Below are 16923 nucleotides of genomic sequence, written 5' to 3'. Positions count from 1 at the left end.
AGCACTAGTTCCCAAAGGACTCTCCTGTTACATCTCTCCATTGAGCAACCCAATCATTTATTCTTGCTCCTTGTTTTCTACCTTTAAATAATTCATTTATCCATGTGAAGAACTTAAATCTCTCACAGTTCAGTTTCTTTAGGAAGCTTTGGGGAGGGGCCACACTAAAAGAAGTCTCAAACTGAGCAAGAGGAGAAATAACAAATCACTACTTTATCTCCCAGTTTCCCTTGTTCAGACACATACATCTCAGTTACAATCTGCCACGAAAATAATCTTTCTGAAGACTACTGCATTTTCTTTTTCTGTAAATGGTCTTTCTTAAATAGCATGGTTCCCAGTTGCTGTTATACAATTATTCTTATACAGCAACAAAATTACCAAGCATCATTTCATTAATTCACCCACTGAAAAACTGTTTCACAGGAAGGAAGTAACTACTGGGGATGGAGGAGGAGAATAACATTTGTTTGGTAGGAAGGATTAATTGGAAAATAAACTGCATAGTGGATACTTGTGGATGAATAAATAACAATGGAATATTTGGGGTATTTTCCTATCTTTATGTACAGCAAGTAATTTATACAAATCCCCCACTCACACAGATGAGAATAAATGCTACATAAATATTAAAATACTTTTTTATAGTTACAATGGGAAACACATCTTCCTGTGCCTTACAGCTGAAATAGCGCTCATCTACTCTTTTCTCTCCGTGCTTTATGTAGCAGCTATTCCAGCACGCCGAATCTGCCTGCTGAGCAAGGAGGGCAGCTGTTCATCTGGTGCACATTTCCACTGCAAAAGCTCCGGCAGGAACATTTGCACCTCCAGCCAACGCTATTGGCATCAATGTTGCCAGCGGGATCTGCAAGATTTCCGCTCTTTCATACACCTATCGTATGACAACACTTGAATTGTGTAGGTTTGTCATTTTAGGAGACACAATTCAAGATCTCTTGAGTGTATTCTCAAAGCTCAAAAAGAATATAAACAAAGGAAATGACATGTGGTTTTATGATCACTGCTATAAAACATTTTATCAGCTGAGGGACAGTAGCCCAAGCTGCAATATATATTCATATGAATTATTCTTAGTTAACCAGGTAATTATCTTAATTTTGCTAGTTTTTTATTTATTCTAGCTTCTTAAACATTGCAGGCCAATCTCTGTGTCTGGTTTGGGGAGAGATTTGGCCTGGAAGCCAGACACTTGAGCTTACAGAAGCAAAAACACTTTTTTGCTACCATCAGCTACTAAGATTTGCAAAATGAAAAATAATTTCGTTTCCTCCTTTCTGCTGCCCTGCATTTTTTCTGAAGTCTGAGAAGATAGGTGCCTTGAAAAGTCACCACGGGGTGGCGAAGGGTGGGGGTGGGGGAGTGAAATTAAGATTTAGACATGTAATCAGTGATTCTGTGATTCTGAATAAAAGATCCAAGGCACTGAATTTCTTATATTGAACAAGAAGAAAAATTTCCATCAAAATCTATACCCTTTACCCAAGGAAAAAATAATTTTGAACAATATTCTATTTTCCAGATGGGTATGGTTTTGGCTGAGAAGCTTTCATCAGTTTTACTGGGCCAGAAAGGAGGTACCAGTCAGTGTCTGTTTCCCTTTTCATCATTATAGGAAGAAGGATTTATATAGAAATAGTCCTCACGCAGTTCAGTCTTCCATGTTCTCAGCTAAATACACTTCCTTTTTTTTTCACAACAAGCACATTTGCAAATCTTTTCTAGGGCATATTTTTGTACACACATTTACATTTCATTGTTCTCTTGTTTCCAGAAAACTGCTCCTTTAACTGCCCCTAATTAAGAAGCCTTTGTACTTTTGATCCATATCATCTTGTCCTTAATAATTAATGTATCATAAAGGTAACAGTGCTTAGTGAACCAATTTGTTTTCTTAATTATTTTATTTGAGAAAGCAAAAGTTATCCTTTCACTTATCATCCGAGTCAAAATTGCATCAACAGAAGAGAACATGTAAGTAGAAACTTTCAGAGCAGTAAGAAGTGAGAGTGTGAGAAAGAATTGACATTACTTGCCTGCGCCAGCACACAAGCATGACCCGTCTGCTACACACAGTGGAAGCTATTTATGTACTGGTGAACCTGATATGCATTAATGAGTTTACCTGAGGATTTAGGCAATACCATTATATAATGGTAAATTACATTGTTGGAAACAATGAAAACAACTGAAAAAAAAATCCTTGAAGTAAAATATTAATAAATGAAATTTTTCAGTATTTTGATTAAGATGTTCCCATTTGTGAAAAAGTCAGTGCCATTAACAACATACAGTTTAGTTTAGAGCAAGTGGTGAGAGGACTGGATCATAAGCTACAAAGAGGAAGACCCTCAACTCCTCAATAATGTAGCTGCACTGCTGACACACTGACGCATAAAGTCACCTTAACACCTCATGAGGTCTAAGTGGACAAAACCAATTAAATCATGTTTCCAAAAAGATCTTATTTCCAAAAAGCACACCAGTATAGGAAGAGTAGGATATAATTTGGATGTTACTTTTTACCCAAGATGTAAAAAACCCCACCAAACCAACAAGAAGACAAAAAGATATCCTTCTGTATTATATATGTGTGTGTGTGTGTATACACACACAGACACACGTATTTAAAAAAGTGTGTGTGTGTATACGTATATATGGTTTAAACATGTTTAAAAATAGAGGAGACTAGGATCAGTGGCTTTTCTACCATTTTGAGGCATGACACTCCTTTACTATTCCAGCATCCTTCAGACACAGATCACATGTGACCAGATCAGTTCAGATTTCATCTATGTGAGTGAAGTCTTGGGCTCTGCTCTATAGGAAATATGCAAATGCTAAAAATAGCTGCTTGAACTAGAATTAATCACAGCACCATGCACCATTCCCAAAATGGCTCCAGTGACAGGAGGTCCGAGGAAAAGGATCTAAGAGCTTTGAAGGAGCTGGATCAGAGTGCACATTTGATTTATGTAAGAACAGGATGCCATGTCACATGCAGCTGTATGTTAATTTAGTATATTTTTTACATTTATGGGGCTGTGCTATTAACAACAGGGTAGAGCTCACTGTACAGTACCAAGCATATTATCAGCATTAATCAATTAACAAAAACTATCATCTTCTGAAATCCCTCAGTATGCACAGATTCTCTGGCATAATGATAATTTGCTATTTCTTAAATTAGTACCTGCTGCCCATAGTCTGCTTGCTTCATTGAGCTCCCTTTCTCTGTTACCTCATTTAAGTATTCTTCTTTTAAATCAAACCTTTAAAAATTTTCATAATAACACCCACAATTAAAAGAATAATGTTACTTTTCAAACAAATTCTTGGCAAATTAGGTGCCTTTTACAGACAACACACCAACTTAATTTCTATGCTTTAAAAGTTAACCTACCTTCCATTGAAAAATGTAAAGCCTACGCTTGCATACAAAGTCCACCTGATTTTGTAGCTCAGTTAAAAAACAATAAGCATAACAATATGGCGAAGACATATTAACCTAGTTTTATGATGCACTAAGTAGAGCTTGAGTAAACAAAAACAATCATAAAGGGAAAATTTTAATATTAAAACATATCCAACATAAAACCATTAATCAGCTGTTGTTATGCTCCCTGCTCCTGAGGCTGCAAGGACTGCCTGGCCCTGGGGTGGAGGGACCACTCATGGCTCTGGGGAGCCACCACCACAGCACCAAATGCAGGACTCAGTCCACTAAAAGAAAATGCACCCCATGCTGACCCCAACAGCTAGGATGACTTTTGACTACACCTCCTGGAGGCTTTTGCTTTGCGAGGAGAAAGAGAAGATGCCTGCTGCTCCAAAGGGGAAAGGTCCCTTGTATCCCCAGGAGTCCCTGGCCCCCGCGCTTTGCTGACTGCTGCCCCTCCATGCTGGCCACAGGATAACAAGGGAGGAGAAGCACCAGGAGGGCAAGCGGTCCTGTGATAGCTACACCATGCCATCATCTTTGCCATTTTCTTGTTTCATGAAAAAAAAACTGCAGCCAACCTTGTGAACTTTATCTGAAGCACCCACACGAGCCCTAAAAATGCAATTCAATTCTTTCCCGTAGCACTTTGTTCCAAATGATTCTCTGTAGAGCTCTGTTACTGTCTAGGCTTTTCCATTGATTAATTTATTTATTTTATGTATACCAATAAATAAGTAGTTGCAAAAGACTCTGAAACAGCTGGGATATAGCATGAGTCAGATATTAATTGGCAAAACATGAATACTATGAGTGACAAGTGTTTTACAGCCAGGTTTTTCTGATAATGCAGAGTAAATGCAAAGAAAGGCCAAGACTAGAACTGCCAGAGGAGGCTCCTTCTTTATGCATCCCCAGCAACACCTGGAAGAAAAGTCTTGCTGACTGGCAAGACCTGGCTCTCAAAGCTTCCTCCTGCCAGACTTTTAGTCCAAGCCTCCCATTTTAGGCCATACAATTACTCAGGTTCGAAAAAGCCAAAGGGCTCCTGTTTGCATATGCACATCCCCACCTGTGGAGGTACACTGGGAGACAAGAATGAGAGGTGCTTCACAGACACAAACTGAAGAGGACTCTACACATGCAACCAGGTGGGTGACACCTCTCACAGTGACAGCTAGCGGTGTTACCAGGTCTTGCAATGTTACTAAAAGCCATGTGGGTTTTGGTGCTTTTCCTCAAGGTGCAGCTCCCTCTTAGAGGCATGTGGTTTTGGAAAAATCCCTGCATTCATTTTTTCAAATGCTGCTAGGCAGCAAATTTGGCCTTGCTGAGAAATGAGAGACAGAGAGTTTCCAGAAACCCTGAGGAATATGGGCAAATAAACCCTCAAACAACTTGCTTTCAAAATCTTAATGACTTTTAAGCTTGCTTTTTCTTCTTTTTCCCCTTCATTTGACTCATGATTTCAGCAGAATTGAAGATATGCCAGTGCAACTTAAAACAGCAGTTGTTGGCACATTACCACCCATGCCTGCATACTTGGGGCGGACACGGGCCTATGTGCAGACTTACACATGCGACTGCTGGCCTGCCTTATCTCTCCTGCCTCCCCCGAAATGTCCTAGCTTAGGACTTCGGACAATAAAGGACATGCAGGCTACTTTTTCACTCTTTGAAACACCCCCAGAGAATCATTCCCAGGCAGAGGAATGCTCACTATGGACAGACCCAGTCAAGCTAGAATAGCAGGTCTGCATGACAAAACTCTTCTTACAGCTATCCCATTCACCACCGCTTTTTGCTTGCCTTGGACTTCTTGCCTTTCTCTTCCTGCATGTGGAGCAGAGCCCATGAATCATGGTAAAAAACAGCAAAAGAAGGGCTCTTTGCACAAAAATTAGGAAGGCTTTCAGCTAAACATATAAGCACCTAAGCCCCTGGCTGCCTCTTCTTCAGGTTTCAGTAAGTCTAGCTGTGCTGCTCTTCAAGCCATTTCCACCCACAGTTACCCATCCATCCACCCTTTCTTACGCATATAATAAACAGTAAGCGTGCAAAAAACCTATCCTTTCACCATGTCACTCAGAGTTACCCCGTCACATTCGCGAGCCTGCCTGTCAGAATACAGCTGCTGCAAGTTTACCTGAATGCTCAGAGTTTGTCATTTCATGACTGGAGGCTGTGAATTGCAAATAATGCAAGCACTAAAATCATAGCCCAGTGCCAGCTGCCCTGTGGGAGGGACTATGAACTCTACAGCCAGAGTAAACAGCAGGATACTGTGAGTGACCACTGCTTCATCCTCCCACGCATATCTTATTCATCTTGTCTCCTTTTGATGACATTAAAAGCTGCTGCAGCATAAAAAGAAATAATAATCTGCAAGAGAAATATGAAGAGCGATTTAATACTCGGGCAAGCTAACAGATCTGGAACCATGGCATAGCTGTTACTGTCATCAACCAGCTTTGTGACTGAACAGAAGCTTTGGTAACTTATGATTGTCAAGGAATAGAGAAGTGGAGACAATACATGGAATATTTATATGACTTTTCATGTGACCCAAAGAGGTGCAAAACTAACCATGCTTTATTAGATAGTGAAATAATTGCATTTAAGCCATTATGCAGAAGAGACAAGCAAAGGTTAGAAGAGCTACCATGTTTTCCAGTTAAATACCATCATTCCCTCTTCTCAGAGGTTATTGAAAATTATTATTACTTGACTTATAGTTGGTGCAAATACAAAGGAGAAATGAGATGCTGAACTGCCCTTATCTTCTGGCAGACATTTTATCTTTTATGTACAAAGCAGCCAGCCAAGTGTTTCTGAACAAATAGCTCTGCTGCTAAACTCGTAACAGGGTTAGTGCGGATATGTAACAAGAGACTTCTTACAAAAAAAACCCCACCAATCTTCACAGAAGAACCAATTCCTGTGTTAGACCAGCACAGATCCTCTGAGCTTAACTGGCCTAATTTTTGGCATACACCAGTAGGATACCCAAGACAGGCCCACAGTTACCAGCCCAGTTAAATTCTGGTAAGGAAAAAGCCCGTGCAATCTTCAGAAGAAACCGAAACAAAGGCTCAGCAGCCAGCCATTGTGGCTTTAACTAATCAGAGAGAAACCACCTGCAGGAATACCCCCTTTTCTGTTTACTCCCAGCAGAACCTTCCAAATGATGATTAATCACTGAATAAACTGAACAACTGACAATGACATAATGACAAAGGGAAGGCAGAGAAGGGCACCAGCACTGGTGGATGTGGCTCGAGCATGGGTGGGTGGAATGGCCAAAGAAGATGGATGGCCTGAAAATGCTTGACACTTAAGTATCTCCTATGCAGCAGGAGGATGGCTATGCTAAAGCGAGCTGCCAACTTCAAGCAAATAATGCTCTACACAACAAGCTGACACACTTCCTTCAGCTGTCAGCAGCAATGCAGAGGGGCAGCTTCCTCAGGAATGAACTAATGAGGCTTTTAATTGGGATGTGAAGCCCTGATAATAACAGAAATAAAAGATACTGTAAATGACAGGATAATCCATTACAGTGGAAAGCACTGTGAATGTTTTACTGATTATATCCACAGATTATCCTACCTATGTCCCTACTAATTTGAAAAATGATGAATCATAGGGTTCAAACAGGACTCAGATGAGTCAATTAGACTAAGTAGTGATATCAAAAGCTCATATTTTCTGCACTTAGGAACCAAGCATGTTTTGCCTAACAACAAACAAAAATGAGCTGTGTTTCATGCTCTCAGTTGACCAAGTCATTAGCAACATGGAAGAACACTCCTTTAAAATTTCCATGTTTTCAGATGTTCTTGCCCCCATGGAGCCCTTTCTGGCAGATGTTTATTAGCAGCAAGAACATTCACAGGAAATGAAATATTGTCTTGCAGCATTCTGCTGATTCCACTTCTAATTTTATCAGCTCAGGGTTAGTTTAGGTGTTTCAGTGAATATAATCGTAACGAGAAACTTTGACTGCTATTAGCCAAACTCTGCACATTCAGTACTCAGACCAAAGCTGAGCTCCAGTGTACAACTGGGGCATCCCTTCTTCTCTCCTTATGCACATAATGCTCTACCCTGAAGCTGAAATGCAAGTGGTATAAGATTAAGCCTTAGGGACAAATTCACTGTACATCGTAGTTTGGGCAGTTATCTACACTAATGCAGAACGATTAGGTAAATCTTCCCACCCGCCAGGAGATACATGGGCATTAAGCACCTTACTGCCCTTGAAAACATGGCTGATAGATCACCTGATCTGAAAGGTGATTTTTACTGAACAAAGAAAGATTGTCTGGCTCAGTCTTGTACTGGATGAAACAAATTCAAATAATGTCAATAGGAGTAAATCTTTTTCCCCTTATTTTGTGATTATTTTTGTTTGATCTTAGGAATGTAGCACAGGCACCAAAAAGGATTTGAAACAAACTAAATTTAAAAAAAATGTTTTGATGGTTTGGTTTTCTGCTTTTGGGATATTTTTCCCCCTCTTCCCATAAGTTAAAAAAGAGGAAAAATGGAAATACTGGGGTAAATCAAATGTCAGATGCTTATATTTTAGCTTCAGGTTCAGTTAGAGCATTTTCCATTTTGAATTACTGCACCAAAAGCAGGAATATCCCCATGTATCCAAAAACCACTGTGGATATCTCAGACGGCATTTTTTTGTAGGGAAAAATGTTCACAAACCACTTCAGCTACACAGAATATAAATTAAGACCGATCTCATTCCAATTATGGCAATTTGCATTTTCTCACTGATTTAACAGAAAACAGACAATTAAGATGAGAGTTACTGCAATGATGCATCTGCACTTCCAGACTTTAGCCTATGTCAGTATTTTTATAGTGTACTTCCTTGGCCGATGGTTCAGTAAAATTTAGCTTTCCCTACCATTTTCTATAAAAGGTCTTTGTCATCAAATGCAGCTTTAGAAATATCTTAGCTTTGAAAAAAAAAAAAAAAAAGAAAAAGAAATTTGAGGACCAAGACATTTATACAAACCCCAAGTAAATTCTTGGGGGCAGAAACAATCATCCAGGAACTTTTATCATTACAAAACCAGGATCTTTCCAAAGTGCCCAGAGGAGGACTTGCTCAGAGTGTCTTTCTGTAATAAGTAATGCAGAGGCTGTTCCTTCTGTATGATACTCCTTCTTAGCACAGGAGCTGGATTAACTACATGTCATAACATGCATTTCTATGCAATGCATGAATCTGCATTTGGCCATCCCTGAGGAGCCTCCATCCACCCCACCTTCTCAGCAGTACGGGCACTTTCCAGCTTTCCTGTTTAAGCTGCTTTACAAGACGCGGGCAGAGAAAAGTGAGAGTATGAACTGTAGCTTAGCACTTAGAGTAAGGCTTGGAGCCCAGTCATTGCTCCAGGACTAGTTGTGTATTCTGCATGTAACAACCCGATTTCAGCTCAGACATTACAGATCCTTCTGTGGCCTAAACCCTTTTTGAAGACAGGGTTTGGTTCCCAGTCTCACTCATGAAGTTCCAGAAGTTTGATCTGACTTTAATTACAATGTTACAGGACTGCCAGTGTTTCCTAGGAACACCACCACATACCCTGGAAAGGCTCCTGAGTGTAAGTGCACATTTTCAATGTTTATACTTCCATACAGCCATATTTGTTCCATTCCTCCACCATATCAAACAGTTCCTGGTGACAGCTGTCCTGCACGTTATCACCAGCTATCTGCACAAGCACCTTTATATTTCATGGTAACTGGTTTTATCCCTTAAAATTCACATCACTCCCAATAGATGGTCAAACTTCTCCACACAGAGCCAGTCCTACTCTTTCACTGGTACAAACGGTCAGTGCTAATTCTCTTCAAAAGTTCTCCCATGTCAGTTGGGTGCTCACCCCAAACCTTCCAAACTCTCCAGTTATTCTCAGGAGTCTTGACAAGAATTGAGCTTCTTATCGAAATTGTCTAGGAGTCTTGGGTCTCAATATTGTATATTCCAAATGCTTTGCACGGTCCTTCGCCCAAGGACAACACATAAATTTAAGGAGATCATTTAATGTTAAAGGTACAATCTTTCCTACAGAAAGGAAAATTTCATTTTCAGCTCTGCCCAGACACTAGTAGCTATTGCCAAATTTGCTAAATATTTTTTCTCTACACTGACATCTTTCTATTACAGCACAGGCTTTTCCAAAGATTTTTGGAATACCAGCCTGTGATCTCTGCTGTCCTCTCTCAGAGATGATCATTATTCACAACTGCACTAGCTGCAGCTTCTTGGTGGTATTTTTCCTCACATTCATGCTTCTACATCTGTATTTTTGGTCAAAGCCCCCAGTACTTTTTCAATGTCCATATCCAACAAATATTCTGCTTATTTCCTTTAGATTTTGCATATGTATTTCTTCTGATCTAGGCAGGATCAGGAGATGAAGATAAAATGCTTTGAGGAAAAGTTTTCCCTCTGTATTTATTCCTGCTTTTTATTTTGCATATCTGTCTTCACTGGCTCTTCAGAAAGCAGTTCTGGTGACCTTTGAAATGTATGGATAAGATAATTTTAAAAGGCTCAGCCACAGACAAGGTTAGAAAATTTGTGAACAGGCAGGGAAGAGCAGATAACCTATTTGTTACTGTTCCTTCATTTTCTTTAGATAGTTCTTTCCTGAATTCTTATAAACACATACATCCCAGTGAGTGAGGAAATAGTAGAAGAGAAATAGGAAAGTACAGACAGTGCATTTTCCCTTCAAAATGTTTAAAACATCTTGTGCTTCTTCTTTGCAACAGTGAAGATTGATGTCTTTTTTAGGATAATGCTTCAAGGAACTACATTACAAAAAATACCAGCTTCCTTTCAGCTAGTTCTCTGCATGTGGCAGGATATCGGTGAAAATCAGCAAATTTGGGATGTTAATGTTCAACCAGGTACAGCGAAGGGTGCAAAGCACTTAAAGACAGATCAGCTCGACAGACTCGGCACTCCAGCCTATTTAGCCAGGCATGTACTTTAGTTGTAAGTTGCCTTGTTTAATTAGCTACTGAGGTGTTCCATCTTCATCCCTAGTGCCTCATGCCTCATAGGACGTAGAAGCAATCACTTCTTGGGACTATGACGGAGCAGGGCTTGATTGTTCTACAAGATGTCCCATGGATGGGGACCAGACACTGTTGATTAACTATTAACTTTGCAATTCTTAACATCAGGTTTTTTCTTTCAGTGATGCTAAGATAGACACTTTGGAAAGATCTGAAATGTGGTGTAGATGACAGATTGCTTTGTGTATTTTAAAAAGGGCTGATTACAGCAGGCTCTACCACCAGAGCAATTTAAGAATGAGAAAAACATAGGAAGAAATGGTGGAATTTCTATGAGACTTCTTAAAAAATACACACATACATAAGTACATTTGAAATGTGTATAGAGATGTCTCCATTTGAATGTATTTCTAGTAAAATATGTATACAGGATTAAAGCATACCTTGCTGAAAACTCTTGCAAAAACACTTTCTAGTAATCAGTGAAATTCATCAGTCCATAGGTTTATGTTGCTTTTAGAGAGGGGAGAAGAGAGACTTGTGGAAGGAAAATGTAGACATTGACTGGTCTGACTACCAGGGAACTGGCTGCAGAGACTACACTGAAGTAAGTGTGCTCCTTAAAGTATGGATTTCCAGGGTGCTGTGTTCACTGCAAAACCACTTGAAATCTTTTGTACCGTTGACTCTTTCCATCCTAAAATACCATCAAAATTTAATTCTCAGATGCTTCAAAAGGATTTCTAGGAGCTCTGCTGTGGAGTATTCAATTTTCTTTATGAGGTTAGGTTATGCATTTAGGCTATTTTAGGTTATTTGGTAGTTAATATTCTAGACTTTTATACCTACCCCTTGCTCCTGACTCCAGATAACTGTCCAAGTAAGAAATCTTCATTAGTGTCCATGAAAAAAACTTTACTCCAGTGCTAGCTACTACAGTATTCACAACATGCATCAGTTTTAACTGTTCAAATTAGTAAGCCCATTCTCCTGACCTCTGAGCTTTCTTTTTTCACCTCTTCAAGAAAGTATTGCAAAGAAGGGCACAGCAATCAAGCCTTGATATTGCCACACCACCTTCAAATTTCTTCAGCCATTTCAATTTGTGCTTAGGCCCACTATGACCACAGAACTCTGGCAGGGATCTGCACTTAGTGCTGGGCAGAGATCCAGGTTTCATGATCCCATTTACATGGGTTTGCAGCATGGTGGAACTGACATCTTGATTTACAACAGCCCAAGTGAGATTAAGTCATGTCAGCTGACCATGAAAATGGCCAATGTGATGTTTTGACTGGGCCAGACCATCGGTAGTGTCTCCAGACATCCCATTCCTATTGACCAGAGAAATCAAACAACAGCACTGAAAAGGCACTCGTCTACCTAAAGGGAGGCAGCTTAACTTTCTCAACTCAGTATCTCCCTTCACTTTTTTAGGAACACAGGAATATCCTTCTGCTTCCTCCCCAGTGTGTCAATAATTTGCCAGACAGCAGGGATAAAAAACGCTGCCATCTCCAGCTGCCCATCACACACCTCTGGGAGTAGGAGCAGCACCAGCCCTTCAGCTGCTGCAGCTCACACACAGCATGCCCACTGAAAGCAAACCTACCAAAGAGAACTTTACCTATTCAATTTGCCCCAAAGGCCATCAGTTTCACAAGCTTCGCAACAGCTGTAGACCACGCAAGAAGCTGCTGTCTTCTGGGTAAGGTTCACAGCACCTGCCACGGTACTATGGCACTCACAGCCCTGTAACTACATAGGGATCTATGGTCACAGATAGTCTATCTGTACCAGTGAGGAGACCCAACTCCCCAAACTCTTCCCTCATGCCTCCCTAGTCAACAACAGCTTGAGTGTACTGAGTTTTGGGATACACTGAAGAATCCTGCCATTTACAGAGTCCTCACACAGGCAATTTTTGAGGATGTTCTTGAAGGTTTTTGCAAGGCACAGTTATTTTTTGCCTTTTTTTCTCCCCAGTCCTTTAATTGACATGGAGTAAAAGTTGTATGATTTACATGTGCCTGGAAAGGATGGAAGCAACTATTTTTAACTGTATCGCTTGCTTTTAATTCCATCATTCAATTAGACATATATTTTAGCTTCAGGAAACTTTCTTTTCAAGAGGTGAAATGCCAGCACAGTACACTAGCAGAACCATTAGCTGTCAAAATAAAACAGGCTTCATATTCACAGAACAACAAGATCAACTACACACGACAGAAATAAGATGGCAGTGCACTTTTACTTTTCAGCAGCTAGTGCAGTGTTTTCTGTATTAAATTTAATAGGCATTTTACATGGGATGTCAGATATTTTTGTCTCTGCAAATAGGGTTCTTTCCTTGAAAAATAATAATAAAAAAATCTAGGTTTCCTGCTGCTTATATAGGGAAATCATTGAGGAATGGCACGGAATTGCAGTTTTACACTAGCAATGACTAGGTAGTCATCATTTTTAAAAACAATGTCACAAAAGCTATTTCGACGCTGTCACTCTTAAGAATAATTAGTTTCCATCAAAGCAACAGATTATCTGTTCATGTTGTCCACTGGGTCATTACAATGGGCAACCAATACAGATAAATGGTATCTAATCTTTTCTGCTCTTCTATTGGACTGATTGATGGTTATAACATCTCCAATATTATAAGGCAGAAAAATTATGCTGACATTTAGAAGCAAAAGCACAGAAAGATAAAACTAAGTACAAAGCACATCCAACACCATAAAAAAAAAGAAATAGCTAAAGACAAATAGAACAGAAAAACAAATTACAATTAAGCCAAAAGAGAATTATAGAGGGGAACAGCTATACGTTGTGGGTGGCAAGGAGCTCAATTAGTTATAGAACATGAAGGGAAATCCAGGCATTTCCATGAGATGTTATTAAAAGACATATTGACTGAGCTTTCTTTACATGTTATGCCTTAGAAGAAGACAAAAGGATTTCCCTGGTATTGATTTGTTCCTGGAATTGGTCGACTTCAAGACATGAAGAATAACATAATGAGAGGTGGCTGGGTAGCAAACAAGAAAGAATGAATTGCTACCACTGACACTCACATTTGTGAGCTTCCATATATTATTGCCTTTTTCAATTTAGCATTTGCTCATATTGCTTGTCAGAAACCATTAAACCACAAAATATGCTCTAAACTAAAAATGGCAAGCTTATCAGTTATTCATCTACTGTACAAATAATCACCATTTTCAGCTGACCTGCTCAGAAGTATTAGCAATGTTAAATAGCTGGCTGGATTTGCAATGTTCCTGTGAGGTACTAAATGCCCTGAACTGCTCCCAGGTAGGAAGGAAATAATCAGCTTTTAGGAGGAGCAGGCTTTTTCCCCCTAGCACTAAAGGTATCCGTCCCATGTTCATCTGCTGCATCCTTTGCTGCACTAGCTTTGCAGCCACAGCAGGATGGCCACAAAGAGAACCCACCAGTCAGAGCAGCAAGATGAGGATGAAGTTGACTGTCTGTATGACAGCCTGTAGGCTGAGGGCCCTTTAAACCACTTCTTGCTGGTGGAGATAAACAAAAGCATGTTTTGCTGTGATGGCCTAATGCTGTCCATGACAGCATTACATACAAAAGCTCTGTGTGGGGACCATCCGTTTGGTGGTTAGAGGAAAGAGGGTTGGCATTGCTACCCACTGTGTAGGCAATCACCAAAAGAAATTCAAAGCCAGTGTATTTCTCACCAGTATTGTTTATACTGATATAAGAAAAGTAAGCAGCTCCATACCAATGATTAGTACTACACTATGGCTGGCTTCTTTCTGTGAGAGCAAAGCCTTGCAAACATAAGTACTTTCCCTTATGTAAGCGCTTAACATTCATCCTTACAGTTGTGATTCTTTGAGCAGTTTTGTACAGCATTAACAGTCTGGGGACAAAATAATTTTCTGTTATGATGAATATATCCATAGCAGGCAAAACCACCTCAATCTGGAGACCCACAGCCACCTAGCTACTTTCAAAATTACACTGTTTCTTCTCATTCTCTGGCATTTACCTTTTTGATTTATCAGAAACTGTCCCCAGTTTTCACCTCTGAAATTTTGTGTTATCAGCTGATTTTGCCTTTTCTCTGAGACTCGTGATATTGAGTCTCCAGCAATGGAATACTTCAGTATACAAACATTATTTGGAAAAATAGCTTACAAAATATCAAGGGCAACAGTGGATGTGGTAAGCTTTAAGCAGGCGTGAGCCCAAAAGCTTCTCCAATACACCAACGTTCAGAGATGAATGTCTGGATACAGAACTATCTTTACATTTGCTGTCACTGATATCTTTTAAGTTTTCCATCCACCAGGTCAATGCTTCTGGGAAGAATAAATCACAGAGCTACCCTCACTACCTTTGTAATTGCTACCCAGAATGAAATGTTTTCTCCATCTTGTGAGAATATAAGATCTCAAAGCAGTTCCTGTCTCAAATGCAAGCAAAATACCAGAATTGTGACACATATTCTGAATGAAAAAAATATAAAATTTCCATCATGCAATTTGTAATGTTCCATTAATTTCTAAAAAGGACAACATCCTATTGTTTATTTTTACTTCACATTTGGTTTGGAATTGAAGGGGTTTTTTTGTTTTGAACAGCACAGATGAATTTTTCATTCTGTTAGATAGACTAATTTCAGAACACTAAAACCTGTTAATTACAAATGAGAAATTTGTTCAAATCAAACTATTGAACAATTTCTGTTTCACCTGGTTTAGTGTGGTGGGTTAACCCTGGCGGGATGCCAGGTGCCCACCAAAGCCACTCTATCACTCCCCTCCCCAGCTGGACAGGGGGGAGAAAATATAGTGAAAGGCTCATGGGTTGAGATAAGGACAGGGAGACATCACTCACCAATTACCGTCACAGGCAAAACAGACTCAATTCGAGGAAACTAATTTGTTACCGATCAAATCAGACTAGGACAATGAGAAATAAAAACAAATCTTAAAAACACCTTCTCCCCACCCCTCCCTTCTTCCCTGGCTTAACTTCACTCCTGATTTTTCACTACCTCCTCCCCCCGCGCAGCACAGGGGGACTGAGATGGGGGCTGGGGTCAGTCCATCACACCTTGTCTCTGCCGTTCCTTCCTCCTTGGGGGGAGGACGCCTCACACTCTTCCCCTGCTCCAGCAAGGGTCCCCCCCCATGGGATACAGTCCTCCACAGGCTTCTCCAGTGTGAGTCCTCCCCACAGGCTGCAGTTCTTCACAAGCTGCTCCAGCGTCCTTTCCACAGGGCGCAGCCCTTCAGGAACAGACTGCCCCAGGGTGGGTCCCCCACATGGTCACAAGCCCAGCCAGCAAACCTGCTCCAGCATGGACTCCTTTCTTCATGGGGCCACAGGTCCTGCCAGGAGCCTGCTCCAGTGGGGGCTTCCCATAGGGTCTCAGCCTCCTTTGGGCACCTACCTGCTCTGGCATGGCATCCTAGACATGCTGCAGGCAGATATCTGCTCCACTGTTCACCTCCACAGGCTGCAGGTGGATATCTGCTCCACCATTAACCTCCACAGGCTCCAGGTGGATATCTGCTCCACTGTTAACCTCCGTGGGCTGCAGGGGTTTTGAAAGGGAAATATTTTCTTTAACATTTCATAACTGCCTCTTCTAATTATTTATTCATATTTTTTAAACTATTGTAAATATTGTTTATATAGGCTATATCAGTCCTGAAGGACAAATACAGTGTTTGTATCAGGTTAACACAGATACCTACAACTAAGTAGCATGACACATTATAAATCTCCTGGATTAATATGCATAGGTTCCAAACCTATGTTTCTAAACTGTCTAAATCATATCATGTGATAACTTGAAAACAGAAATCCCCTTTGCAGGGTTCTGCTTAAGTCAATGTGGTGCTATAGACTTTGACAGTGAGCCATTTTGTTTCATTTCTTCTACTGTATCCCAAGGCATTAGGATACACTAGAGTCTGGTTTGTTTTATTTTAAATGGAAATCTTTCTGGCCAAGTCTCTGACATAGAAAAATTATAATGTTATTTCTCCAGTTGCACAATAATTTGGTAATAACTTTTTTAACTGTAAAGAATTTGCTACTAGTATTAATTTATAAAAAGGCAAGGACTGAAATCTGAAGTCCTAGTGCTTTTGTCAAAGTTTAATAAATGTTATGCTCCAAATTTTGATTGTCCTTTCTTATGTTTTTTTTCCTTAGACTATCAAATAACTTCAGGGTTGGGCTAGCTATGATTGAGATGGATAAAACAGATCAGTCTTTCACTTCACCAGTAGGAAACAACAAAGTTTATCCCACTTCTTCAAAGCAAAAACAAATCCAAATCAGCTCTGAAATTTGGCACTAATCTGGGAAGCTAGTGGGAGCACCTTTCAAAAAAGCGAAACATTTTGAGGCAGCGC

General features: G+C 40.1%; 1 long non-coding RNA gene across 1 annotated transcript in view; it reads right to left on the bottom strand.

Moving 5' to 3' along the window:
* The window catches only part of LOC142064532 (uncharacterized), a 38963-nt gene extending 22875 nt beyond the window's left edge, over positions 1-16088 (bottom strand). The window contains exon 1 of the long non-coding RNA XR_012663143.1: positions 15951-16088. This is a non-coding gene — a long non-coding RNA (uncharacterized LOC142064532). The remainder of the gene's footprint in view (positions 1-15950) is intronic.
* Between the last annotated feature and the right edge of the window lie 835 nt (positions 16089-16923).

This window comes from Phalacrocorax aristotelis, chromosome 14 (assembly GCF_949628215.1).
Source record: "Phalacrocorax aristotelis chromosome 14, bGulAri2.1, whole genome shotgun sequence".
NCBI classification, from domain to species: Eukaryota; Metazoa; Chordata; class Aves; order Suliformes; family Phalacrocoracidae; genus Phalacrocorax; species Phalacrocorax aristotelis.
Note: the sequence above shows the minus strand (reverse complement) of the source record. Positions and strands in the feature narration are given on the sequence as shown.